Source organism: Babylonia areolata, chromosome 5, assembly GCF_041734735.1.
Source record: "Babylonia areolata isolate BAREFJ2019XMU chromosome 5, ASM4173473v1, whole genome shotgun sequence".
In the NCBI taxonomy this organism is placed as follows: domain Eukaryota; kingdom Metazoa; phylum Mollusca; class Gastropoda; order Neogastropoda; family Buccinidae; genus Babylonia; species Babylonia areolata.
Genome location: NC_134880.1, coordinates 18,037,353 through 18,064,852, shown reverse-complemented (window position 1 = coordinate 18,064,852; position 27,500 = coordinate 18,037,353).

Below are 27,500 nucleotides of genomic sequence, written 5' to 3'. Positions count from 1 at the left end.
TTTTTTTTGTTTTTTTGTTTTTTTGGTTCACGTTCGTTCACGGCTCGTAAGTAATAACATGGTGTTGGTTTCTTTTGTGTTTTTTAAGCAGCATTTGGATCAAGATTTGCTGTTGGTGTTTTTTGTTTCTTTCCCTTTCTTTGTAGATAAATTACTGAAGCAGTCGCTGTTGTTTTCCTGGAGAAGATTTTTTTTTTTTTAAATAAACCAACTGTTATGGCTTCCTAATCACTGCCAGTAACTGTTCCAGCTGATAATGAATAATATACTCCTTTTGGGAAATGTTTTTTTCTTCTCCTTGATTTCCTGGTTTCCGGCTTCCTCTAAACTGCAAAAAAAAAAAAGAAGAACAACAACGATTCAATTTTTTTTTTTTTTTAAGTCTCAACAACACTATACACGCACAAGCACCACCTTATCGGTCATCTTTCCATAATTAATAACTGCTCACACGCAAACATCTTCCATGCCACCACCACCACCACCACCGCCTACACAACACATGTAGTTCTGTCCGTTTACGTTAACGAATCGCTGCCATCCCGCCAAATCGCCAGAGCATCTTCACCAGCCAGCTCGTTAACTACTTTGCCCCCTCCACCTTTCGATAAAAATCGGCCGCGCACTCCAACGCTCTCCCATACGCTTTTTTTTCTTTTTTTTTTTTCTTTCCTTCTTTTTTTTCTTTTTTTTTTCCTCCTCAGAGAATCGATCTAGTTTCTAAATTAGTTAAAACTTCCAAGACTTTGCTGCTAGCGGGCTTAGCTCTTAGCTAGCTAGCTACCCCCGCCTCGGGCCACTCAGCCGTGTCTAGCAGGTCGAGCTGCAGGCAAAGACTTCTCGTTGCCTGTCTCACGCACGACACGGAGCCGACGTCGAGGGCCAAGAACTCCCTCCAAGAGGGGGGGAGGGTGTGTGTGTGTGTGTGTGTGAATGTGACTGCGACTGCTTGGCAGTGCAGTAAACCCCACAAACGGAGACTCCAAGCCTGCTGCTGCTGCTGCTGCCCACTACACACCCCACTTCCTAGACCTTGCAGTAAAGCTGGACGAGTGTTAATTGTTCCCGCGTCAATAATTGATCGCTTTACTTGATCAAGATCGCGTGGAAGGCAAGCTGCGAGAATCTGTCCTAAGCAAGTACAGGCACTGGTTGGTTTCCACGTTGCGGGCGGGTGGGGGATGGGGTGGGACAACGTCTAGGGAAAGGGGGAATGGGAGTGGGTTGTGGGGGGGTTGGGGGGGGGGGGGGTTGGAGGAAGGTGGGGCCTCAGCTAACAAGTGACGCCCACAGAAGCAGCCAAGGTTACCGACATTTGATGCTGACTGAAAAGTTGCGGGTGAAGAAGAAGAAGAAGAAGGGGAAAAGAAACCAACAACCACCTTTTAAGATCTGAGAATCGATGGGCAGGTCAAGGTTTGAACATACTGTGTATTATTCAACCTCGTGGAACAATTGTCTCGACGCCACCAAAGAACTATACCATTACGAGCTTGTGGACTGGGAAGAGGTGCCGTCGACTCGTAATTTACTGGTAATTTACTGGTGTTCTCAATGGAAAAAAACAACAACAACAAACAAAACAAAACAACCACACAGAAGAAGAAGAAGAAGAAGAAGAAGAAGAAGAAAATCCCACTGACAACTGGGACAGACAAAGGATGTATTACATACACATCACCCACTGTTCGCGACACATGCCTGTCACTTGTGATATTTTCGCAAAGCAAACAACACGTCAGTCAAAAAAACTGCCTCAGCAAGATAACCAACGTTTTACATTCACCTGATTTTTGTGTGTGTAATTTTTGTTTTTGTTTTGTTGTTGTTGTTGTTTTTTTGTTTATCGTTTCTCCACTAATGACACGACGTTCACATTATTTTGCATGCTATGCAATATAGGTCGTACATCTTCGAGACTGCACTGCATTGCACTGCACGCGACGAAACATCCTTTCACAAGAAGGCACGCACCCGTCACGAAATGGACACGGCGGTTGAGAGGTGACCCATTACCACCCTCTTACTCCAATCTCCCGTTGGTCACTGGGTGAAGCGATGGTGAGGGTAAAAGTAAAAAAAGGTGGTGCAGGACTATTATGGCAGAAGGGAGTGGAGTTGATGGATGGAGGGTCAGGGTTTGCTGGCGTCCTCTTCAGGCAATCAGTCAATGACCTTTTTTTTCTGAAACAAAAAAAAGGAATTGCTGACATTTAGAACAACCAAAATAGTATTTCGGTTTGTTCTGTTTTTTTTTGTTTTGTTTTGTGTGTGTGTGTGTGTGTGTGTGTGTGTGTGTGTGTGTGTGTGTGTGTGTGTGTGTGTGTGTGTGTGTGTGTGTGTGTGTGTGTGTGTGTGTGTGTGTGTGTGTGTGTGTTCTCTCTCAAGAGTCAACAACAAACAACTGTACACGTATCAAAGAATAAGGACATGTATAATATATGAACGTTCAATCAATCTCTGTCATACAGAACTCGATCATGTAACAAGCAATAAATGAGCAAGCATATAATCACACATTAACATGCATGCACGCGCATACGCACGCATGCACACACACACACACACACACACAAACACACAGACACTCCCACCCCTACCCGCACCCCACTCCCCACACACACGCACGCACGCACATATATCAATATTCGTAAGCACGCAAAGAGAGAGAAAGAAAGGGAGACAGATAGAAAGACGGACAGAACAACAGACTCAACGACAGAAACAATGACACAGAGGGACAGACAGACAGACAGACAGATAGACAGAGGCAAACACAGACGCACACATGAAGTAAAGCATGATATGATCAGATAGAAAGATATAAATCACAAGTCGGTCGATGATGATGCCAAAGGTCAAAAACAGCGGCACCAACATTCAGTTCTCAAAGTCGATACCATATACCGCAGTTACACCTCATAAATCTTTCAGTGCCAGAGTAGAGCTCATTTGGTTTTCAGTTTCAGTTTCAGTTTCAAGGGGCACGTCAAAGTATGCGAGCTGATCCAGGCAAGAAAAGGAACCACGCATACACGTCATGGTTCATGCACTGAACAGACAGAGAGAGGGGGGGGGGGGGGAGGGATGGAGAGAGAGGGAGGGAAGGAGAGAGAGGGGGGAAGACAGAGGGGGAGAGAGGAGAGAGAGAGGCGGGGAGGGAGGGAGGGGAGAAAGGGGGAGAGAGAGGCGACAGAGGGAAGAGAGGTGGAAAAGACAGAGAGGGAGAGAGAGAGGGGTGGAGAGAGAGGGGGGGGAGAGAGGGGGAGAGAGAGGGGGAAAGAAAGAGGGAGATGAGAGAGAGGGCGGTGAGGAAGACAGAGAGGGAGGGAGAGAGGAGAGAGAGAGGGGGGGAGAGAAAGAGATAGAAAGAGGGAGAAGAAAGAGAGAGAGAGGAAGAGAGAGGGAAAGAGGGAAGAGAGAGGGGGGAGGAGGGAGAGAGAGAGGAGAGAGGGGGGGAGAGAGAGAGGGGGAAAGACAGAGAGGGAGAGAGAGGGGGGGAGAGAGAAGAGAGAGAGAGGGGGAGAGAGAAGAGAGAGAGGGGGGGAGAGAGGGGGAGATAGATAGAGAGAGGGATAGAGAGACAGAGACAGAGAGAGATGGACTATCAGACACAAAGATAACCACATCCGTTTCAAGCAAATTAATTTGATTTGAAATTCGACGCCCCTCTGTCTCTCTGTCGCTGTTTTGTATTTTCACCAAACACGCACACACCCCTTCTCCGTCCACTGTGTGTGTCAAGTCAAGTCAAGTCAAGTCAAGATTTTATTTCATGATGGTAAATTGAATAAGCAACAATTGCTTTTTTACATCAAGCCATCAATGAAAATAATAATAATTAAAGAGAAGGGGAAAAAATGAAAAAAAATGAAGAAAAAAAATTGAAGAAAAAATTTAGGGGGGAGAGAGAGAGAGAGAGAGAGAGAGAGAGAGAGAGAGAGAGAGAGAGGAGAGAGAGAGAGAGAGAGAAACAAGCAGAAGAAGAGCAACAACAACAACAAAATGCATATATATATATATATATATATATATATCTTCTTCTTCTTCTTCTCTCCCGTAGTCTGGGTTCAGACCGTTGGGGCACCGCTGCTGACCTGGCCACCACCCCTCTCCACTCTTCACGGTTTTCTGATTTCCTCAGGGCGTCACCGAGCGTCAAGCCTGTCCACCCCCGGATGTTGTCTTCCCATCTCTTCTTCTGCCGTCCTCTTCTTCTGCCTCCTTGTACGGTGCCTTGTAGGAACGTTTTGGCAAGACCAGATGATCGGGAGATGTGTCCATACCACCTAAGTTTGCGTTTTTTCACTATGGACAGAAGGTCTTCGTAGGGTCCAATACTTTGCTTGATTCTGTTCTTCACTTCCGTGTTAGTGATGTGGTCTCTGTAGGAGATGCCAAGTAGTCTACGAAAGCATCTCATCTCGACAGCTTGGATTCTTCTCTCGATGTCTGCAGTCAGGGTCCAAGTCTCGCAGGCGTAGAGCAATATTGATATAACCAGGGAACGCATCAGTCTGATTTTTGAGCTGAGAGCGATGTTGTTGTTGTTCCAGATGGTGTTCAGCTTGTTGAGTGCCATTGTTGTTTGGGCAATTCTCGAGAGTACTTCTGGTTTAGATCCTTCATCTGACACGATTGCTCCCAGATATTTGAAGCTGTGGACTGTTTTAAGCTTTTCGTCGTTGACTTTGATGTCAATGCTGATGCCGTTGGTGTTGTTAGTCATCAGTTTGGTTTTCTCCGCACTGATTTGCATTCCATACGATGTGGAGGCTTTGTCTAGATGTTTGACCAGGCTTGCCAGTTCTTCTTCTTTTCCAGCCAGTCCATCAATGTCGTCGGCAAAACGTAGGTTTGTGATTGTTCTGCCGCCTATGCTGACTGTTCCTACATGCTCTTCCAGTGCGTCAGTCATTATTCTTTCTAAGAAGATGTTGAAGAGTGTTTGGGGAGAGTAGACAGCCTTGTCTCACTCCGACTGTGGTTCTGAACCAGTCCCCGATGCTATTGTTGAGGTAGACGGCGCTGGTGGCTTTGTCATAGAGGTGCTGTATCAGTCTGATCAGGTTGGCGTTGATGTTGTACAGATTCATGGTAGCCCACAAAGCTGCATGCCAGACCCTGTCAAATGCCTTCTTGAAATCAATGAAGACGTGGTAGAGGTCTTGTTGGTGTTGATGGTACCTCTCACATAGCAACCTCAAGTTGAAGATTTGTTCAGTTGTGCTCCTTCCTGGTCTGAAACCTGCCTGTTCTTCAGCAATGATGTTTTCTGCTTGTGGTTTCAGTCTGTTAAGCAGGATCTTCAACATGACTTTGCTGGGATGACTAATCAGGCTGATGGTGCGGTAGTTTTGACACTGCTGGAGATTGCCCTTTTTGGGGAGGGTGATGATCAGTGATTGTGTCCACGGTGTGGGCCATTCCCCTGTTTGCCAGATCTTGTTGCAGATTTTCAGTAGCACATCTATCATGACTTCACCCCCTGCTTGGACCAGTTCTGATGGGATGTTGTCCACTCCTGCCGATTTCCCTTTTTTCAGCGATGCTATAGCTGCCTCTATTTCTTCACGGAGTATGGGGTGATTACTGTTATGAGTGGCTGGTGGAACATTCAGTATTGCTGGATCACCTGTGGTCTGTATGTTGTATAGCTCTGAGCAGTATTCTGTCCATCGCTTTAGGATGTCTTGTTCTTCTGTTAGACATTTTCCATCCTTGGTCTGGATGTTGGACATAGTTCTACCTTGCCTTGTGTTGGTAAGTTCTTTCACAACTTGGTAGGCTTTCTTGCTGTTGTTTCTTGTCAGGTTTTCCTCTATGTCCTGGCATTTTCCTTCAATCCAATTCTCCCTTGCCTTCTTCATGCTTCTCTTGATTTCGGTGTTAACTGCTTTGTACTGTTTTGCCCCTTCTTCTTCATTCTTTTTCTTTTTCAGGTCTCTACGTTTGTCACACAGCTGTAGGATGTCGTCCGTGACCCAGGGCTTCTTTTTGATGCGTTGTTTTCCAAGAGTTGTTTGGGCTGTTTCAGTTACAGCTGCGTTGAAGTCGCTTACGAGTGTATCCAGGTCGGCGTCATCTGCATCGAGAGTGATGAGTGGCGCGAATTTCCCACCAATCATGGCTTGGAATGCCTCTTGTACTTCAGGATCTTTCAATTTTTCCAGGTCGAACTTCAGTCTTGAGAAGCTTTGTTTCCTTGTTTTCTTCAGTTGGAGTTTGAAGGTCATCATTACCAAGTCGTGGTCACTTGCAATGTCAGCTCCTGGGAAACTTCTTGTCTTGGCAATGTTCACGCTAGACTGGAAACGCTTCTTTACCATGATGTAGTCTATTTGGTTGTGGTGATCTCCTCCAGGGCTGTGCCATGTCCATCTTCTGGATGCTTTGTGTGGTCCAGATGTGTTTGTTATCTTCAGGTTGTTGAAGCAGGCAAATTCCAGGAGTCTCAAACCTCTTTCATTTGTAGCGTTGTTACCATATCGTCCACATGTGCCCTTCCAGGTGTTGTAGGAGTCTTCTCCGATCTTGGCGTTCCAGTCACCTTGTACTACTATGATGTCTTTCTTTGGTGTCTGATCAAGGGTTTCTTGTAGTTGTTCGTAGAACTCCTCAACTTCATCATCGCTGTGATCAGATGTTGGAGCATATGCTTGTATGATGGTGATGTTGAATGGGGATGCCCTCAGGCGGATGGTAGTGAGCCTGCTGGATATTGGTCGGCAGCCCATGACAGTGTTAACAATGTCTTTGTGGATCAGGAACCCTACTCCATGTTCGTGTTTGTCCTCTCTACCACTGTAAAATAGTCTGTGGCCTTCAAGTGTGGGTATTTCACCGATGTTTTTCCATCGTGTTTCACAGAGTCCTAGGATGTGCCAGCGATATTTGTTCATTGCATGTGTCAGTTCTTCCAATTTTCCTGGCGTCCTTAGTGTTCTGACATTCCACGTGCCAATAGAGATGTTGTTCCTGGCCCGGAGCTTGTTGTTGTGTGGTCCACCAGTAGCACATTTGTCACCTCCACCCTGGTTTGCAATGGAAGGCGCGGTCCTTGTTGACCCGGGTGACGACCGAGCCGGTATGGGTTGAGTAGTGGTCGTCATTCATGCGGTGAGTCTTGGGCAGAAAAGCATGGCGGAGCCCATCCCTCTCCATGCTAGACTGGTCTAGCTGCGGCTTTCCTTGATTGGAGAGGCCGAGATCTAGTTTTGATATAGCGCCAGTTGCTCGCTCCCGTGCCGCGTCGGTTGAAACAACCTGCACCGTGTCCCCCTGAGGAAACACCCACATTAACGTGGCGAGAAGGTGCGACTACGGTATTCACCCTTTCTTAATAGAAGGAAGGGATCTTATCACAGTATTCTTGTATATATATATATATATATATATATATATATATATATATATATATATATATATATATATATATATATATATATACAAGAATACTGTGATAAAGAAATACAAAATTGCATTTCCATTTCACACACACGCACGCACACGCACACACACACACACACACACACACACACACACACACACACCACTGAATACAAATTCTCGGACACAATTACACCATGCCCATCCCACCCACATGCACATGTTCCCCAATTAGTGCAAAATCCTTGCCAACACAAGCATATACAAAACATTTCACAATTAATAGGAATATTAGACTAACAGGTCAAAATTTGTATTATTGTTAATTATTTTCAATGAGGTGATTCTTCAGATTTTTCTTAAACACGTTTTTATTTACGATACTTTTCAGAGTGAGTGGGAGATTATTCCATAATTTTCCACCAGAATACAGAAAGCTGGATTTGTAAAGGTTGTTTCTTGGTCTGGGTATGCAGAGCATGTGGTTGTGTCTGTGTTCATTAGTTTTAAATGTGTCTGCAATCTTTTTTGGAGCATTTCCATACATAACATTATGCATGCAAACAGCTTTGTTGAAGTACAGCCTGTTGTGAAAGGATAATATATTAAGTTGTTTATAGTCCATTGGGGTCAGAGAGTTCGGTTTCAACAATACTATTTTCAGTGCTCTTTTATACATACGGTGAATAAACTTCAAGTTTGTGAGGCTACAGCTGTCCCATAAAGTTGATGCATAATCGATTACTGGCAGAATATGTGCACAGAAAAAGAGCTTTCGTGAATGAACATTAAGGATCTTTTTTATTTTTGTTAGTTGAAGTATTCTATTTGAGAGACGTTTACTTAAGCACTTCGTATGATCAGTCCAAGATAGATCTTTATCAATAATGACACCCAGAATTTTATGTGAATCTACCTCTTCAATTTTATTGACGCCTAGGAATAGTGGTTTGAAGTTATGTTTCATTTTTTTGTCTTTTTTGTCGTGCACATACATACATGCACTTCGTTTTCTGAGCATTCAAGGACATGTGATTCAAGTGTGTCCAGTCATTAAGTTTCTGAATATCATCTTGGAGTTCATTAGTTAGTTTACTGGCGTCTGAATTGCTTGAATGTAAGGATGTGTCATCTGCAAACATTTCACATTTAGATTTCATATAACAAGGCAAGTCATTAACATAAGTGGAGAATAAAATTGGTCCTAAGATGGATCACTGTGGTACTCCATGATTAATAGATGTAAAATTTGAGGTTTGATTATTTATTGCTATTAACTGCTTCCTATCAGAAAGAAAAGATTGTATAAGGTGAATATACTCTGGTGGTAATTTATAAGCTTCTAATTTACGTAGTAACAAGGAGTGACTGATTACATCAAAAGCTTTTTCAAAATCTATGAAAAGGAGACCTGTGAATTTATTTTCATTTATGTTATGTATAAGACTGTCAGTGAGTTGTATGAGGGCTGTATGACAAGAATGATTTTTACGGAAACCAGACTGGTCTTCATGGATTAAGTCGTTGTCAAAGAGATAAGAATATAAACATTTTTGCAAATGTTTTTCAATGGCTTTAGACAGAGCAGACAAGACAGAAATTGGCCTATAGTTAGATGGATCAGAAGAATCACCTGATTTGTACAGTGGAATGACTCTAGCCTGCTTGAATTTAGAAGGAAAACATTTCTTATCGATACACAAATTATAAAGATATGTCAGAGTATCTACAATAACAGGGGAAGAAAGCTTTAATATCTGTCCATCTAACCCGTCCAAATCTCGTGTGCCAGATTGTTTTAGTTGTGATAGGCTTTGACATACATCAAAAACAGTCATTGGTTGAAGACTAAATGGAACATGAATTTTCTTTGAGTCAATATACTGTTTTAGAATACAGAGGTCATTTTCACTGGTCCTGTCGCTTGGTATAATTTTTTCAGCAATGGTTGCAAAATGATTATTTAACTGATCTGCTGTTACATCAGTGATGTTTTGTTGTCTTTTCCCCACATGTTTATTATTCAACTTGTTGATGGCTTTCCAAATTAGACGAGAATCTTTTGTATTTACTAACATTTTCTGAAAATAATTATATTTCAATTTACGTTTCATGGCGTTTACTTTATTTCTTTGTTTCTTATATTGTTCATTTGATCCATACATCTTCAAATAATCTCTATAATGAATTTCAAAGTCAATTTCTTTTGTTATCCATGGTGGTTTTGTTTCTTGTCTAACTCTTTTCCTAATAAATGGTGCATGTTTGTTATATACAGAAGAGAATGTGTTTATCCAAAATTCGACAGCTTCATCGGGATTTCTTAACTGATATACATAATCTAAAGATGAGTTTGCTAAATCCGAGAGAAAATCATCATTTTTAAAGTTCTTAAAACTCCTATAAAATATAGTTTTATGTCCTACCTTTGGAAATTTAACACGATTCTTAAACCAGGTGAGACAGACTGGGAAATGATCACTACTACCACAAGGTGGAACACATACCTCTACAATGTGTTGTTTTGTGGTTGTGTAAATGTGATCTATTAACGTATTTGTGTTTTCAGTAATGCGTACTGGTCTGTCAATTAATTGTTCTAAACCATGCATAGAGTAATTGTGGTGCCACTTTGGTTTTGGTTTAAGCAAATCTATATTGAAATCACTTAGAATAATAGTTTCATAATTTAACATTATCACCTCATCCATTACAGAGCTAAATCTATCCTCCCATTCTACATTTTCTGATGGATTTCTGTATACAAACCCCACTATAAGAGTATTATTACCATTAATTTTAATATCTACCCAAACTGATTCTACATCATAAACCACAAGACTGTTTAATCTCTTACATCTTAATGTGGAAGCAAAATACAAAAGTAAACCAGTAGTTTTAGGCTTAGTTGGATCTGAGCGGATAATTTGGTACCCTGGCATGTGCATATCAGCATCTGTTACGTTAGAAGAGAGTCGGGATTCAGCAAAACAGAATATATGAAATGGATTTCCAGTGTTATGAAGAATGGTTGCTATATCGTCCTTCTTGTTTGTTGCATTGTTTATGTTTAAATAACCTATGCGGAGTCCTTGCTTGGTTGGCCACAAGTCAGAAGTAAATGACATGGTTTAATTATTTGGGAATATAAGGATAATAGAGCAGTTTTAACTCAGTTTAAAATAACAGACCTCCGAGAAAAAACAACAACAAACAAACAACAATATTATCCTAGCTGACCGAGTTGACAGATTATATAAATACAAACTGACAATGTATTAGCAAACAATGTCAAGCAATTTTTTGCAGATAATTAATTTACACGCAAACAACATAAACCTCACGGCCCAGCAACAAGCCACCTCAGATTGCGGTACCCGATGAAGTATAACTCAAACACAAGCACAACCACACACATGCACAAAATGTGAATCTAAATTTACAATGAAGCAATGCGGACCTGGGGAAAAAAGTCCAAAATCAAAAGGAGAATCGACAATTCAAAGCACGGAAACCATATCAAACAAAGCACCGCCTCCAACAATCTCAAAACCACAGACAAAACCTATATCATCAATAACACAAGATACACACACACACACACACACACACACACACACACACACACATATATATATATATATATATATATATATATATATATATATATATATATATATATATATATATATATATATATATTTATACACATATATATATATATATATGTGTGTGTGTGTGTGTGTGTGTGTGTGCGCGCGTGCGCGCGCGCGAATACAGAAGGGCAAGTTGGATGGGACGAGGACTGGACTATGCCCGATATGGAATCCAGGTCTGCAGGAACAACAAACTGTGGCACCACTACTATGCAGAGAGAAGAAGAGGAAGAAGAAGAGGAAGAAGAAAGAAAGCAAGAAAAGAAAGATTACAACAGTTATGTGGAACGGTATGATATTTCGTGGTATGAATCATACAACTGTTTGTTGCTGTGATAGGGACTGAGAGGCCATCATATTTATTAAGTGCACAGCAAATGGATGTAACTGGTCAGTTATGATGCCAGCTTGTCTGGAGGCCTGGTTGTGTGTTTGGTGTTGGTGTTCACTGGGGACATTTGTGGGATAATTCGTTCGTGTGTTAGGCGAAGAATGAATGAAGTTAGGTTCTTGGTTATCTGTATTAAATGTGGAGGTTAGCTGAGTGTGGGGACGAGACACTGGCCTCGCATGTGTGTTTTCAGAATATGGTGTTTGAAAGGGGGGGGATGTACTGACGGGACATAGACCTCTGGTAAACATTTTCTGAGCTCGTGAATGGGTTGGGAGGGGCCTCTTGGTGGGAGGAGGGAGGTGCTTGTTGAAAACGATGTCTGGGAAGGGAAGGGAAGTGAAAGGAGGAGGTAGGAGGTGGGCATGTGTCCTGCCCAATAGGCTGTTGGTAAAACTGAGTGGAGCCAGCTCTGTTCTGTGTCACATGACTACTATCACCGGTGTGGTGATAGTTCACTTCATTGTGAGCATTTGGTTCCTGATTCTGATTGTGGTGGTCTGGGTAAAAGTACTCGGGTCGTCCACGAGTTTCATAAGGTCTGTGACCATGGTATATTTCTGTACTTTGTCGAAAAACCTGCTTTAAATTCATTGCTAATTTTATTGTGCCTTTTTCACTCGGATGCGTCAGGTTTTGGTACAGGGCGAGTCGGGGAGCTCCTGATGATGCTGTGAAAGTTTCATGGTTGTCAATAAAGGTGACATCCATGTCTTTGCTCACTGAATGGAGATTTCGATTTGAGGGGATGATGGCGTTATTCAAGTTATGACGCCCTCTAGCAGGAATAATAGAACTGAGCACAACAGAAGAAGCGGGGAAGGCATTTTGGCAGGCAGTGATCAGTTCTGCCCAAGATTGTTTCGACACAGGGCCAGCGGGGCAGCTGTTTACACCGACATGTATCAGAACAGTATGTACAGAATGCGATACCCTCATTGTGTACAGGGAGTTTGTCAACTGGCTAACCGTTAAGCCAGGAATACAGACTTTGTACATAAATTCCCCTCGTGGAGCCAGTTTCCTAGCATTTATATACTTCAGTATAGAATCCCCAAGGAGTAGAACAGAAGTTTTCACAGGGAGGTTAATGGCAGAAGTATTGTTTTCCGATGCAGGTAAAAATGAAGGAAGTACATTTTTGTTCCCGTCATTTTTGGAGTCTTTATTTGGTGTTGTAATCATTTGTGGTTTTTCTTGCATTTTTATATCATCTTTCTCATTTACTTCACTATTCACTAGAGTTTGAAAAGAGTTGTATGTTGGAACATCATGTGATAAATTCTGTGCATTACATTTTGGTGATGTATGTAAATGCAGATCGGGAAGATCTTTGTCACTGTCTTTTTGGGTAGAGAGGGGGTCAGCTGATGTCTGTTTTTCTTTTACCTGTTCATCACTAGGGTCGGTGGATTTCTCACAAGATGGTGATGTGTCAGTCAAAACAACAGAACATTTTTTGGTTGGTGTTTCATCTTTTGATAAATGGAAAACATTATCGTCCAGTGAAGCCTGTGTACAAGCATGGTTAGCTAAAGTCACAGTGGAACGTTTCATTTTCTTTAAGTCTGACTGCAGGTTCCCAAACTGTGTTTTCAGAGAGTGATTTTCTTTTGAAAGGATGTCAGTTGTTTGTTGTAAAGTCACTATTTTTTCATTTAATGTTTCAACAGAATGACAAAGCATGTCTATCTTGTTTTTGATCAGTGCACATAGTTCATTTTTAATCGCACATTTTTCGTCATTTATCAGTGAAATAATTGCACACTCAGACTCACGTTGTGTTTCAGTGACATTATCAATGGCAGTCTCAAGAAATTGAAGTTCGTCTCTTATCAGGCGAGAACGGGCACGTGTGTTGGAGGGTTTCTTTTTGTGCCCCTTTGGTGTGAAACAGAAAGTTCGTCGGCGGTACTTCTTGATTGATTGTTTACTGGGTGACACATGGCTGCGTGGTGTGACGTCGTTGGGGACTGTATCCTGACTCACGGTGTCAGGGCTGTGTGAAGCGATGACAGGTGTGGTGACGTCTTCGGGGAATGTTTCCTGACTCATGGTGTCAGGGCTGTGTGAAGCGATGACAGGTGTGACATCGTTGGGGACCATATCCCGACTAATGGTGTCAGGACTGTGCGAAGTGATGACTGGTGTGGGAGGAAGAACGACAACACCGCTCTCTGTAGCATGGTCACAGTGCAACAGGCTGCCTTCAGGATGGGAAGAGGGAGGTGTGGGGCCTGCAGCGAAGCGGGGCAGTGACACGTCGTCCGGTGACCTCAGACACACAACGTCTGGAAAAGACTGGACAAAGGTGACGGGGGTTTCCAGTAGGGACGTCGCCAGTTGCTGAACGTCTTTGTTGTTCACAAAAGTGGTGACACAGGTTTTAAGTTGCTCACACTCCTCTGTGTTCCACGTGGAGCAGTCAGTGCCCTGGCACAGGAAGGTGCCACGTGCGTATAGCTTGAAGTAAAGGCTTAAAGTTATACTTTTAACTGAACCACAAAAAACTCTTATCACAGTTTTGCACAGATTACTCGGTGGGGGGAAATCAATTAGTAATGGGAAAGTGGTTAAAATGTTGTTGGAAGAGTCAAAATCCGATATCTGAATCTGGATATCATCATTGACAATTGCGGAGTACCGAAACACAAGACTGTTTCTCCACACACACAATTCTTCCTGACCACAAAAGAAACGTTTCTGAGTTGAATCAAAGGAGGGTAAAAGTTTTAAATCTTGTTGCTCATCCATTATCTGCATGTGATAAATAGTTGGCCTAAGGATACTGGACAATGAACAATGAACAACGTGTATAGAACAGATGGTGCCATAGTGTTGTGTTCCCACATGGTACTTAATATGCCATGGGGGGATATACGGAAATCTTTGTTAAACAAACATTTTCCATATCACCACGTTGATTTCTAGCAATGTTTGTGCACACATTTTGTTGTGACAGGTCAATATGATGACTGTATTAACAAAATAATTAAACAAAACACAGTCAGGAAACGTCACTGTTCGTTACCTGTGTGTGCTGGTCAGGGAGTGGTCAGGGAGTGTTCACAGAAAACAGCTACATTCACAATCAGGTTCACAGAAATCCTTTTTTTTCCAACTATTGAAAAATGTCCACCACAAAACACTTACACATGTATTCCACATACATTTCCACGAATAATTTGAGCAGTTTGAACTCAGTGATTTGAATCTGATACTGAAAATTAACAAAATTTAGGCTAAATCACAACAGTGTTGAGAACAAGCGTCCATCTTGATTCAAGGGAGATCACCTTCCTTCAAGGTGCGTGTGTGTGTGTGTGTGCGTGCGTACGTGTGTGTGTGTGTGTGTGTGTGTGTGTGTGTGTGTGTACGTGTATGTGTGTACGTGTGTGTGTAAATGTACTCCTTATAAGTTTTGTCTTTTTAAATAATGTCTTTGATTGACAGTTATTATGCCTGCGAGTGAATGTCTGATTGTTGAAAGCGATTTGATGTGTCTCTGCACATGTAAAACTTCTTGATACTGTTACTTCTTTCATCATCATCATTATTATCATCATTATCATCATTATCCGTTTTAGAGAGAGAGAGAGAGATTCAGATTCAGATATTTTATTCATTCAAGAATGAAACAAGCACCACGAGTCCTTCGAAAATAAACACAACACACACACACACACACACACACACACACACACACACACACACACACACACACACACACACAATTAAGACACAATTGTCTCTTTTAACTGAAATGCTTTATGAAGATACAATTTCGAATAATGCTTTCATTATTAGATGCCATCAGTAGACCCAGACGGAACAAGTATGGCTCTGCACGATATTTCTTTGGTATGAACTTCACACGAAAATCATTTAGCACAGGGCACACTAAAAGAAAGTGGACTTCATCTTCAGTTGAACTTTTATAAATTGGACACAGCAGATCAGAATCTTTTTTTTTTTAATTTTTTTTTTATAGCGAGAGAGAGAGAGAGAGAGAGAGAGAGAGAGAGAGAGAGAGAGAGAGAGAGGTGGACTGAGACAGAGGCAGAGACAGAGAGAGAAAGCGATTCTGTGTGTGTGTGTGTGTGTGTGTGTGTGTTTGCGCGCGCGTGTGGCTGTATTTGTCTCGCATGTAATATCTATTATCGGTAAAATATTTCCATGGTTGTTATTCTTAATAACATTCTTCAAGCTTGTCTCATTTATTATTGAGAAATGTCGTTCGTCTCTCAAAGCGAAGGCCGAATGCAAACAGGCACATCCATGTTTATTTATCATCTTCGAAATTAAAAGAATGTTTTTTGGTCTCGTCTTGAGATTGAATTAATAGTGTTGTTTCGTTTTTCTCTCGTTGCCTTTGCGTTTTCGCACACACACACACACACACACACACACACACACACACACACACACACACACACACACACACACACACACACATACACACACACGTATACACACACACACACACACACACACACACATATATATATATATGCCTGGTTAGTTTCCACACACACACACACACACACACGTATACTCACACACACACACACACACACACACACACACACACACACACACACACACACACACACACATATATATATATATATATGCCTGGTTAGTTTCGACCACTGTTTACCACCACCCTCTCTCTCTCTCTCTCTCTCTCTCTCTCTCTCTCTCTCTCTCCATTCTCTGTTCCTATGTTTCGTGAATAACGAATGTGAGCGAAAGAAACAGAAGTGATGATGACGAAGACGACGACGCCGATGACGACAATATGATGATAGAGATGAAGATAATGATGTTGGCAACAACAACAACAACAAGATCAAGCAGAAGAAGAAGAAGAAGAAGAAGAAGAAGACGAAAACACATATTTTCTTTCACCACAAGAACAAGAACATTAAGAAAGGGATGAGGTGGAGGAGGAGGAGGATGAGAAGAAGAAGAAGAAGAAGAAGGAGGAGGAGGAGGAGGAGGAGGAGGTTGAGGAGGAGGAGGATGAGAAGAAAAAGAAGAAGACGAAGACGAAGAAGAAGAAGAAGAAGAAGAAGAAGAAGGAGGAGGAGGAGGAGGAGGTGGTGGAGGAGGAGGAGGAGGAGGAGGAAGAAGAAGAGGAAGAAGAAGAAGAAGAGGAGGAGGAGGAAGAAGAAGAATTAGAAGAAGAAGAAGAAAACGGAGACAAATGATGATGATGGTAGTGGTGGTGGTGATAATGGTGGTGAGAAGGGGTGGAGGTGAGGGACACACACACACACACACACACACACACACACACACACACGGACGTACACGGACATTGTTTTATTGCCATCGACAATACTATCCTTTGGCAAGGGGGACAATGTATGAACAAAAGTAGAGCGACGGTTTACAGACAAATTGACACATTGCTAACAGTAAAATGAAAAGCAAAAGACAAACAACACGAACAACAAAATGCTAAAATACAGCATATTGTTAAGATTAAAAAGGAAAATAAATAAAAGCTCGACCATCCAACTTTCTACAAAATCATTCAGAATTATAAACTGTGGAACTGGCATCAGGATAACAGTGTTTTTTTCGATAATTATAATTGTGACGGGCGCAATAGCCGAGTGGTTAAAGCGTTGGACTTTCAATCTGAGGGTCCCGGGTTCGAATCACGGTAACGGCGCCTGGTGGGTAAAGGGTGGAGATTTTTCCAATCTCCCAGGTCAACATATGTGCAGACCTGCTAGTGCCTGAACCCCCTTCGTGTGTATAAGCACGCAGAAGATCAAATACGCACGTTAAAGATCCTGTAACCCATGTCAGTGATCGGTGGGTTATGGAGACACGAAAATACCCAGCATGCATGAACCACGACAGAGTCATCGGCAAGTCGATGTTGGTCGTGTAACGGAAAGAAGAAGAGGCTCCCGAAGATTATTTCTTTTTCACACAATCCCAAACAAAGGTGATAAATTTCGCTAGTGATCTTATTCTTATTTCATCATCATCATCATCATCATCATCATCGAGAGAGAGAGAGAGAGAGAGAGAGAGAGAGAGAGAGAGGGACGGACAGACAGACAGAAAAGAGCTCAGTAAGCTTACCATGTGTATTGCTTCACAACTGATTTCGAAGCGAGTATGCGAGTCCACGACATACGAGATTCAGAAACACCTTGACGTGATCTCCAGTCACGACGGACTACTATGAAACCAGATCTCTCTCTCTGTCTCTCTCTCTGTCTCTCTCTCTGTGTCTCTGTGTCTCTGTCTCTCTGACTCTGTCTCACTGTCCCTGTCTCTCTGTCTCTGTATCTCTCTTTCTGTCTTTCTCTGTCTCTCTCATTCTGTGTGTGTGTGTGTGTGTGTGTGTGTGTGCGCGCGCGCGCGTATGAGGGTGTGACAATACCAAAACACTTATTCACAAGTTTACAGTCTCATCTCATAGACACCTTCTCCACAACTGCACGTAAGGCCTACTACATTGTCAGTCCGCGGCTCACAAAGAACCCCCCCCCCCCCCCCCCCCCCCCCTCCTTCCCCACCAAAACTAAACCCAACAAACAAACAAACAAACAAAAAAAGTAAATAAAGACTACAATGTCTATATCAGAGGCACTAAACTACCGCTAAACCCCACCCCCACCCCCGACACCCTTTCCTTCCTTCACCTCCGGCCTTACACCCCTCCCCCCCCTCCCGCTCCCCCTCGCCCCCATGTCTGCCTCCGCAACCCACGGAGGACAGTTTCTGCACTTCCTTTGCCCCCCCCCCCCCCCCCCCCGCCCCCTCACGCCGCCAGGGAGAGTGAGGGGGGTGGGTGGTGGGTGGTGAGTGTGTGGGTGGTTGGAGGGTGAAATGGCAGTGGGAAGTTGGGTGCGTGGGTGGTGCTGGTGGTGGAAGGAGTCAAAAGACTGACCCCCCCCACCCACCCCCGCCCCTGTCCCCCCCTCCCTTAGCGGATACTGTCCTCTTCACCCCTTCCTCCATCAAAGAGAAGCTACCAACCAACACTGAACACTGCGCAATTCTTCCCCGGAAGCTCGACCCCGGTGCATTCCTATTGAAGACCCCCCCCCCCCCCCCCCCCCCCCTCCCCCCCCACCACCACCACCACAACCCCAACTCCACTGCCACCCACCTCTTCACAGAAACAAAATGCCATGGAAGGATTCCTTCGCACAATACCATCATTAGAACCTTGTCTGAGAGTGTGAGAGAAAGACAGAGAGAGAGACAGAAGAATACCTCGGAAGGGCGGTGTGTGGGTGGATGGGGGTGTGGGTAGGGGTGGAGGGCGTGTCTGTACTCCAGGAGAGTGAGGGGGCGGGAGGGGAGGAGAGGAGGAGAGGGAGTAGTAAGGTGAGAAGGGTTATAAGCGTAGGGTGAGAGAGAGAGAGAGGGGGGGGGGAGAAAGAGAGAGAGAGGGAGAGAGAGAGAAACAGCAAGAGACAGACAGACATGGTGTGGATGGTGAGGTAGGGAGAAAGATATCGTTGGGGTGCCGCAGAAACCCGTTCATGAAAACGCAGAAAGAAAAGTTGTGTGTGTGTGTGTGTGTGTGTGTGTGTGTGTGTGTGTGTGTGTGTGTTTGTGTGTGTTGTGCGTGCATGTGTGTGCAAACGATTCAAGTTTTACATTTTTGCGGTCATTTTAAACTCCACGGACATAATTCTCTCGACAATGTTTGTCTCTTCTCGCTGCATGTGTGTGCATGTGTGTGCACGATTAAATTTTAACATTCTGTGGCCACTTTAAACTCCAGGGACATAATTCTGTTGATGCTGTTTGTTCCCTCTCACTTGGAGTGGAGTGATGGCCTAGAGGTAACGCGTCCGCCTAGGAAGCGAGAGAATCTGAGCACGCTGGTTCGAATCACGGCTCAGCCGCCGATATTTTCTCCCCCTCCACAAGACCTAGAGTGGTGGTCTGGACGCTAGTCATTCGGATGAGACGATAAACCGAGGTCCCGTGTGCTAGTATGCACTTAGCGCACGTAAAAGAACCCACGGCAACAAAAGGGTTTCTCCTGGCAAAATTCTGTAGAAAAATCCACTTCGATAAGAAAAACAAATAAAACTGCACGCAGGAAAAAAAAGAAGAAAAAAAGGTGGCACTGTAGTATAACGACACGGTCTCCCTGCGGAGAATAGCCCGAATTTCACACAGAGAAATCTGTTGTGATAAAAAGAAATACAAATACAAATAATTTCATGTTTTGATTGTTAAGGGTTCAGGTCGGGCCAAAACATAAACTGACACACACACACACACTTCATTTTGCACCAAGTGTGGGATGGTAGCTGGACTTTAAGCGGAGAGACGAGGGGATATTCCTGGAAACTTACATGGTAGTTCCAATTTGACTGACATCACAAACTGAAACTGATTCGCTTGGGACAACATAATACTGTTATTTACATGTTCATTCCGTATAGATTCTTCTTCTTCGTTCGTGGGCTGCAACTCCCAAGTTCACTCGTATGTACAGGAGAGGGCTTTTACGTGTATGACCGTTTTTACCCCGCCATGTAGGCAGCCATACTCCGTTTTCGGGGATGTGCATGCTGAGTATGTTTCCATAACCTACCGACTGCTGACATAGATTACAGGGTCTTTAACGTACGTATTTGATCTTCTGCTTTCGTATACACACGAAGCAGGTTCAGTCACTACCCACCTGGTGCGGTTACCGAGATTCGAACCCGGGACCCTCAGCTATTGCACACGTCCCGTATAGAATCAGAGCTTGGAGAAGAATTTGTAACCTGAAGATATAAAAAAACAACTACATCTGTGTGTGTGTGTGTGTGTGTGTGTGTGTGTGTGTGTGTGTGTGTGTGTGTGTGTGTGTGTGTGTGTGTGTGTGTGATCTTTCACTTTCTCTCCTCTCATCTCTCTCTCTCTTCTCCCCACTTCCTCTCTCTTTCTGTCACTCTACCATTCCGTCTTCGGTAGGTATACATGACACGTAATGTTCATGTATTACATTTGTACCAAACCTGTCCATTTCACTGACTAAAAAGCAAATAGCAAATTGTGGGGAGAGAAAGAAAGGAAGAAACAACAGAAGAAGTGAGAGAAACGAAGAAGAAGAAAAATGATAAGGAAGAAAAAATTAAAAGAAAGAAATGATAGAAAAAAGAACATGAAACAAATGACAATAAAAAGAGAGAGAGAGAGAGAGAGAGAGAGAGAGAGAGAGAGAGAGAGAGAGAGAGAGAGAGAGAGAGAGAGAAGAGAGGAACGAAATATAGAATGGACAGATCAAAACAGGAAAAGAAAGGAAAAGCAAAAATAGAAAGAATAAAAACTAAAAACCCGAACAACTAAGAAATGAAAGATAGAATAGAATGATAGAAAAGAAAAGAAAGAAATGAAAGGCAGACCGAAAGAAAAGAAAGAAAAAAGAAAAAAAAAAGAACAGAAATACAGAAGGAAAACAAGAAAGAAAGCATGGAAGAAAGAAAGAAACAAAACAAGAAAGAAAGAAAGAAAGAAAGAAGAAGAAGAAAAAGAGAAATGCCTATTTGACGCACTCCCTGGAGAGTAACTTTCTAGCCAAGCAATTAATCAATATGCATGTCGGCTTTGAAAACCAATCACCTGATGGTAGATCGCGATCAGCTTCACGAGGACCTGAAGGCATCACAGACAGGAGGAATGGGCATTCTCTATCTATGTCTCTCTGTGAAGTAGAGAGAAAAGAAGGGAAGGCAAGAGGAGTGAGAGAGAGAGAGTGTGTGTGTGAGAGAGAGAGAGAGAGAGAGAGAGATGGGGGTGGAGGGGTGGTGGTGAGAGACGGACACACAGACAGACAGACAGACAGTTGGGGAGAGAGATAGAAAAAGAGAGTGAGAAAGAGTGACAGAGAGAGAGAGAGGGAGAGAGAGGAAGACAGAGAGGGAGAGAGAGAGAGGAAACTGACGGACAGACAGAAAGAGACATTGAGAAAAAGATAGAGAGAGAAAGAAAGAGAGGAGACAGCCAAATAGACAAACAGACAAACACAGAAAGAGAGAGAGAAGAGAGAGACAGGGAGACAAAGAGAGAGAGAAAGAATAGGGAGAGGAGGGGGAAAAGAAAGAAAGAAAGAAAGAGAGAGAGAAAAAAAAAGCGGATGAGGATGATGGTGGTTAACAGGAGGAGGAGGAGCAGAAAGGAGGTGATGAAAGAGAAAGAGACAAAGACAGGGACAGAGAGACAGAGATAGACACACAGACACAGAAACACAGACACACAGAGAGACAGAAGACGCACACACAGAGATAAACAGATTAACATTTGCCAAGTGGTCTGATTTGCCTCCCCCCCCCCTCCTCCCCCAACCCATCTCCCCCTCTCTCCTGTTAACCACACACCTCTGGAAGCAATCACTTTCAGCAACCTGACAGACAGACAGACAGACCGACAGAGAAACCAGACCGACACACAGAAAGACAGAACACACACACACACACACACACACACACACACACACACACACACACACACACACACACACACACACACACACACACACACACACACACACACACACACACACACACACACACAGATAAACAGATTAACATTTGCCAAATGGTCTGATTTGTCCGTCCCCCCCTCTCTCTCTCCTGTTAACCCTTTCACCGCCAGTCAGTTTAGAGTGCCAAATTCCCTTTTGCTATAAACATAGAAATGATGGTGTCTAAGAATAGCTGGGGATTCCCCCTGTGATGTGTAGAAAATATGGCCTATCCTACCACCACCGAACATATAGAGCAGCAGGTTCATGGATAACAGACCCATGATCTGGTCACCCTTCAGTGACATGGGTTCTCTACCTAGCTGCTGCATAAATGCGAGTTTGGCAGTGAAAGGGTTAACCGCAACACCTCTGGAAGCTATCACCTGCCGCAGCTTCACAGACAGACAGAGAGAGAGAGAGAGACAGACAGACAGAGAGCACCATGGCAACACGCGGAGGTGATCACACACTTGCTGCGCTGAGCGTGCCACTCAAAATGGCCGGCATTCCAGGGAGGCTACGCTGACGTTATATATTCTTACCTCCCCTGATAATAGCAAGACGTGTGTTATTACGTTTTGTTTTTGTTTGTTTGTTTGTATGTTTTTTTTGTTTTTGTTTTTGTTTTCACGTGTGTGTGTGTGTGTGTGTGTGTGTGTGTGTGTGTGTGTGTGTGTGTGTGTGTGTGTGTGTGTGTTGTTGTTGTTGTTGTTGTTGTTGTTGCTGCTGCTGCTGTTTTCTGCTCGGGGGTGGAGAAAGCCCAAGTTCTGTTTCTTTTTGTTGTTGTTGTTGTTGTTGCTCTATTTTCGAAAGTGTGATCAGTGCGTCAGCCCCAATTTTTGTTCACCCGCGACTTGCAGCATAGATATCGTAATACATTTTGCTTACTGTAACAAGAATTATGCATTTTGAATTTTGATTACATCATATCTGATTGTGGCTTATTTTTTTTTTGTGTCTGTAACTTTATGATATCAGGGTGACCTATTTTCATGTTTAGAAATATTAGATTTCTCACTAAATTACGAATGCATTCATGCATCAATATCTTCAGTGTTGATTGTTTGGTATTGTGAGTATAAAACTACAACAACAAAAAAAGCAACTCATTTCAGTATTTTTCTGACACACCATTTTCGTCTTCGTATACGTATTTACACTTACACTAAGAACAAAAATTTCAGTTTCAATCAGACGGCGTACTAACTAATCTGTATCTGTAGACTATAAACACAGTGGTTTAAAAACAACAAGAACAGCAATAATAACTACAAAAACCGAGCTTCAATGAAGAAGCACATATGTTATCATCAATGACAACTGGAGGTGGAATAGCGTTTGTTGCTGAGTAGTTCGCATGTTGCAACATTTGCCATTTCGAAGAGAAGTACGTACTGATCCAGACTATCAGTCCATGTCCCTGGAGACACTGTTGTACATGAAGACAGATGGATGACCTATGCGGGACCCACTGAGCTAAACATACATGGATAGCTCATTGGCCAGGAAAGATGAAGCCAACTGGATGCCATATTGTGTCTTGTCTCGTATCCGGCCGTCAGTCCGTTGACAAGTCGTCTGCTAACTGGTGGTAGTTTCTGAACTTTGATGATATGGTGCTATGCTTGCCCGCACGACATGCCAAATGCTGTGTCTTGATTGAAATGCGACAAATGGTTTATCTACCAAAGATATTACAGGAAAACAGTGCAGTGACACGTGGCGCAAACTTGCAGTGGAGGCACACAGGGGAATGTCAGCTTAACTAACGTCGCGAGCAAGTGAAAGCTTGCCGTGAAGCCAGCTGAGCGCTTGGCTACAAATACGAAGTCACCGCTTCATGCTATACTGACACAAGAAACAAAATGGCTGATTGAACACATCCACTGGCTTCAGTTAGCAAAGGGGCTCAAAAGAAGGCATGCGCTATCCATCTATTTCAGAACCAGTGTGTGGGACCTCACATTAGAAATGTCTCCATCATGTACTGCACAAACTACTACGGAGAGGAGGGTGGGAGGAGAAGCCGACAATTACGTCGACGAAGATGACGAGGAGGAGGAGGAGGAGGAGGAGGAAGAAGGAGAAGGGGGAGAACCAAAAGAAGAAGAAGGAGGAGGAGGAGGAGGAGGAGGAGGAGAACAAGAAGGAGGAGGAGTAGGAGGAGCAGGAGGCAAATTACGATTCATGCTCACAAGAACCAGAAGTCGACAGAGGAGGAGAACAAGAAGGAGGGGGAGGTGGAGGGGGAGGAGGAGAAGGAGAACAAGAATGACGAGTAGGAGCAGGAGAATGAGGAGGAGGAGGAGGTGGTGGCAAATTACGATCTATGCTCACAAGACACATTTTCCATATTCGTTTTCATCATAATCATGAAAGATAAATTCTTTAAGCGATGACGAAGTGATGGCCAGAACTAGACTGATTAGTTAACACATCAATCTACAAGGTTTTTTTTTTTTCTTTTCTTTTAACCTCTTTCATGCACACATTGTATGAACATTCGTTATACATTCAATGCGTGTGAATGAAAATAGCCATTTGCATACAACAACATTATCCTCTCTGAATTAGTGTAATGTGTTCAGCTGAAAGTGTCAAGAGAAATTCTATGCGGTAGACGACTCATATCATTGCCAAATGAATAATAAATCCATCATGGGGAAAAAAGGGGGTGGGGGTGGGGGAGGGATGAAGATGATTTATGATGGAGCTATGCCTGTCATATATTTGACCGCAATAATAGTTATTCTCCATTTTTTTTTTAAGGGGGTCCGTTATTCAGTTAACTGAATGATAAAAGAAAGGCGTTTTGTCCTTTCGCGAATTAAAAAAAAAACCCAAAAAAACGAAGTTATAATACACCATGAAACAGAGCATTATGAGAGTTTTCACAAGAACATGACACCAAGTCAACAATGGCAGAAAGATGAAGGATTCGGGAAAACCCATAATCCTCTACTTATTCCTCTCCTTCTCCTTTCCCTCCTTCTCTTTCTCGTTCTCCTTCTTCTACCGCAACTACTACTAAATGGAGAACCAAACAGTGCCATAATCCTCTACTTATTCCTCTCCTTCTCCTTTCCCTCCTCTTTTCCTCTCCACCTCCTTTCCCTCCTCCTTTCCTCTCCTTCTCCTTTCCCTCCTCCTTTCCTCTCCTTCTCCTTTCCCTCCTCCTTTCCTCTCCTTCTCCTTTCCCTCCTCCTTTCCTCTCCTTCTCCTTTCCCTCCTCCTTTCCTCTCCTTCTCCTTTCCCTCCTCCATTTCTCTCCTTCTCATTTCCCTCCTCCTTTTCTCTCCACCTCCTTTCCCTCCTCCTTTCCTCTCCTTCTCCTTTCCCTCCACCTTTCCTCTCCTTCTCCTTTCCCTCCTCCTTTCCTCTCCACCTCCTTTCCCTCCTCCTTTCCTCTCCTTCTCCTTTCCCTCCTCCTTTCCTCTCCTTCTCCTTTCCCTCTTCCTTTTCTCTCCACCTCCTTTCCCTCCTCCTTTCCTCTCCTTCTCCTTTCCCTCCTCCCTTTCTCTCCACCTCCTTTCCCTCCTCCTTTCCTCTCCTTCTCCTTTCCCTCCTCCTTTCCTCTCCACCTCCTTTCCCTCCTCCTTTCCTCTCCACCTCCTTTCCCTCCTCCTTTCCTCTTCTTCTCCTTTCCCTCCTCCTTTCCTCTCCTTCTCCTTTCCCTCCTCCTTTCCTCTCCTTCTCCTTTACCTCCTCCTTTCCCTCCTCCTTTTCTCTCCACCTCCTTTCCCTCCTCCTTTCCTCTCCTTCTCCTTTCCCTCCTCCTTTCCTCTCCTCCTCCTTTCCCTCCTCCCTTTCTCTCCTTCTCCTTTCCCTCCTCCTTTCCTCTCCTTCTCCTCCTCCTTTCCTCTCCTTCTCCTTTCCCTCCTCCTTTCCTCTCCTTCTCCTTTCCCTCCTCCCTTTCTCTCCACCTCCATTCCCTCCTCCTTTCCTCTCCTTCTCCTTTCCCTCCTCCTTTCCTCTCCTTCTCCTTTCCCTCCTCCTTTCCTCTCCACCTCCTTTCCCTCCTCCTTTCCACTCCTTCTCCTTTCCCTCCTCCCTTTCTCTCCACCTCCTTTCCCTCCTACTCCTCCTCCTCTTTATCGATTTCCTCCTTCTAACACAACTACTATTAAATCGAGAACCACAATCCTCTACTTATTCCTCTACTTCTCCTTTTCCCTCCTACTTTCCTCTCCTTCTCCTTTCTCCTCCTACTTCTCTACCGAGGTCTCCTCTTTCTACCACTATTACTAATACTAATACTTCTTCACCATCATCATCAGTGTCATTATCTTTTTCATCATCATCATCATCATCTTCTTCTTCTTCTTCTGGAGAGAGATGCGGACACATACACGTAGAGACAGCAACAGACAAAAAACAGAGACAAATACACAGAGAGACAGACAGACGGACAGACAGCTGGAACAGCCAATGTGAACGACAGCGCCAAGTCATGAGGACGATTTAGCCTAACACGAAACATGGTTTCTGATCTGATCACATACACACACACACGCGCGCACGCACGCACGCACGGACACACACACACACACACACACACACACACACACACACACACACACACACACACACACGCACACACGCAGAGAGAGAGAGGGGGGGGGGCAGAGACAGACAGACACACACACATACACGCACACACATACACACACACATAATTATGTAAATCATACGCACAAACAAGCTCTCTCTGTCTCACTCTCTCTCTCTCTCTCTCTCTCTCTCTCTCTCTCTCTCTCTCTCTCTCTCTCTCTCTCCACACACACACACACACACACACACACACACACACACACACACACACACACACTGGAAGTCGAAGAAATCCATCTTCATCATTGCAAAGCATATAACGCCTTCAGGGAACAATTTGTAAATGATCTTTCAAAATTCGAATAACACAGGAAATGCTAACAGATGATGAATATATACAAACAAGATTAGGATTTTTTTGTTTATAAAAGCTGTTCCAGTTTATGACGCTGATCAATTAATTGATAATCAATTATCTATTTATTTCTTCATCTATTTACCTATGTACTCGTGTCTCATTAACCCTAAGGTTTCATGACATCAAGATTCATTCTGTTCTTTTCTATTCACACCCACAGAGAGAGAGGCAAGATAAGACAAGACAAGACAAGACAAGACAAATTCTTTATTTTCGAGGACAATAGATAAGCACTGGCGCGATTTGTTTTCATCCAGTCCCCGCCCTGAAACAGGGGTCTACACTACACAATACTACATTATATATGTCAGTACATGCACTACACAATGCTATTTAAAAGTCATAGAATGCGAATACTATACCACATAAAGACATGAGCATGGTAAAAAAATAACACACACACACACACACACACACACACACACACACACACACACACACACAGGCACAAGCATGGTATTAATAAGAGAGAGAGAGAGGGAGAGAAAGAGAGAGAGAGAGAGAGAGAGAGAGAGAGAGAGAGAGAGCACGAACACACACACACGCACATTCAAACAAGTCACACACAAACTCACACACATGCAA